Source organism: Odontesthes bonariensis, chromosome 8 (genome assembly GCF_027942865.1).
Source record: "Odontesthes bonariensis isolate fOdoBon6 chromosome 8, fOdoBon6.hap1, whole genome shotgun sequence".
In the NCBI taxonomy this organism is placed as follows: Eukaryota; Metazoa; Chordata; class Actinopteri; order Atheriniformes; family Atherinopsidae; genus Odontesthes; species Odontesthes bonariensis.
This window is the reverse complement of record NC_134513.1, coordinates 26,910,452-26,912,951: the sequence shown is the minus strand read 5'-3', so window position 1 is coordinate 26,912,951 and position 2,500 is coordinate 26,910,452. Positions and strand designations below refer to the sequence as shown.

Here is a 2,500-nt window from a genome sequence, read left to right as displayed (position 1 = left end):
GGTTTCAGAGTTGGTCAAGTGTCAATTGTGATGTTGCTGAATGTTACATCATCTTTTCCAGGTTTTTTTAATGAGAGATGTTGATTTGAAAATGTATACATAGCAGAGGATGGTTTCGGTCCATCGACCTCTGGGGTATGGGCCCAGCACGCTTCCGCTGCGCCACTCTGCTATACACCTCTGATGGGACTCGAACCCACAATCCCTGGCTTAGGAGGCCAGTGCCTTATTCACGTCACTATTCAAAATAAAAAACACAGCTTAAAGAAATCGGGTAAACGATCCTCTAATCCATTTAACAAAAGTGAAAGTTTGCAGTCTTTTGACACAATAATTCTTTTTTCTGACTTATATCAGAAAAGTGGACATTGGAGGACACTCGTGAGCACACCAAACGAGTTTGAATTAAGAGTGTGTAGAAAGGCTTTCAGAGTTGGTCAAGTGTCAATTGTGATGTTGCTGAATGTTACATATTCTTTTCCTGGTTCTTATTTAGTGAGAGATGATGAGTTTGATTTGAAAATGTATACATAGCAGAGGATGGTTTCGGTCCATCGACCTCTGGGTTATGGGCCCAGCACGCTTCCGCTGCGCCACTCTGCTATACACCTCTGATGGGACTCGAACCCACAATCCCTGGCTTAGGAGGCCAGTGCCTTATCCATTAGGCCACTGAGGCACTTCTGCTGCGCCACTCTGCTATACACCTCAGATGGGACTCGAACCCACAATCCCTGGCTTAGGAGGCCAGTGCCTTATCCACGTGACTATTCCAAATAAAAAACACAACTTAAAGAAATCGGGTAAACGATCCTCTAATCCATTTAACAAAAGTGAAAGATTTCAGTCTTTTGACGCAATAATTCTTTTTTCTGACTTATATCAGAAAAGTGGACATTGGAGGACACTCATGTGCACAACAAACAAGTTCAAATTAAGAGTGTGTAGAAAGGGTTTCAGAGTTGGTCAAGTGTCAATTGTGATGTTGCTGAATGTTACATCATCTTTTCCAGGTTTTTTAATGAGAGATGTTGATTTGAAAATTTATACATAGCAGAGGATGGTTTCGGTCCATCGACCTCTGGGTTATGGGCCCAGCACGCTTCCGCTGCGCCACTCTGCTATACACCTCTGATGGGACTCGAACCCACAATCCCTGGCTTAGGAGGCCAGTGCCTTATCCACGTGACTATTCAAAATAAAAAAACACAGCTTAAAGAAATCGGGTAATCGATCCTCTAATCCATTTAACAAAAGTGAAAGATTGCAGTCTTTTGACACAATAATTCTTTTTTCTTACTTATATCAGAAAAGTTGAAATTGGAGGACACTCATGTGCACACCAAATGTGTTTGAATTAGGAGTGTGTAGAAAGGGTTTTAGAGTTGGTCAACTGTCAACTGTGATGTTGCTGAATGTTACATCATCGTTTCCAGGTTTTTTAATGAGAGATGTTGAGTTTGATTGGAAAATTTATACATAGCAGAGGAGGGTTTCGGTCCATCGACCTCTGGGTTATGGGCCCAGCACGCTTCTGCTGCGCCACTTTGCTATACACCTCAGAAGGGACTCGAACCCACAATCCCTGGCTTAGGAGGCCAGTGCCTTATCCATTAGGCCACTGAGGCACTTCTGCTGCGCCACTCTGCTATACACCTCAGATGGGACTCGAACCCACAATCCCTGGCTTAGGAGGCCAGTGCCTTATCCACGTGACTATTCCAAATAAAAAACACAACTTAAAGAAATCGGGTAAACGATCCTCTAATCCATTTAACAAAAGTGAAAGATTTCAGTCTTTTGACGCAATAATTATTTTTTCTTACTAATATCAGAAAAGTGGACATTGGAGGACACTCATGTCCACACCAAACGAGTTTGAATTAAGAGTGTGTAGAAAGGGTTTCTTAGTCTGTCAAGTGTCAATTTTGATGCTATGAATGTCATATAATGTTTTCCAGGTTCTTTTTTAGTGAGAGATGATAAGTTTGATTTGAAAATTTTTAAATTGCAGAGGATGGTTTCGGTCCATCGACCTCTGGGTTATGGGCCCAGCACGCTTCCGCTGCGCCACTCTGCTACATATCTCAGCTGGGACTGGAACCCACAATCCCTGGCTTAGGAGGCCAGTGCCTTATCCACGTGACTATTCAAAATAAAAAACACAACTTAAAGAAATCGGGTAAACGATCCTCTAATCCATTTAACAAAAGTGAAAGATTTCAGTCTTTTGACACAATAATTCTTTTTTCTGACTCATATCAGAAAAGTGGACATTGGAGGACACTCATGTCCACACCAAACAAGTTCAAATTAAGAGTGTGTAGAAAGGGTTTCAGAGTTGGTCAAGTGTCAATTGTGATGTTGCTGAATGTTACATCATCTTTTCCAGGTTTTTTTAATGAGAGATGTTGATTTGAAAATGTATACATAGCAGAGGATGGTTTCGGTCCATCGACCTCTGGGTTATGGGCCCAGGACGCTTCTGCTGCGCCACTCT

General features: G+C 42.1%; 2 non-coding genes across 2 annotated transcripts; both read right to left on the bottom strand.

Annotated features, from left to right (window-relative positions):
- Positions 1 to 606: 606 nt before the first annotated feature.
- trnar-ccu (transfer RNA arginine (anticodon CCU)) lies at positions 607 to 679 on the bottom strand. Its single transcript has one exon. It is a non-coding gene; the product is annotated as a tRNA-Arg (tRNA).
- Positions 680 to 1,555: 876 nt separating this feature from the next.
- Positions 1,556 to 1,628, bottom strand: trnar-ccu (transfer RNA arginine (anticodon CCU)). The gene has a single exon. It is a non-coding gene; the product is annotated as a tRNA-Arg (tRNA).
- Positions 1,629 to 2,500: the final 872 nt, after the last annotated feature.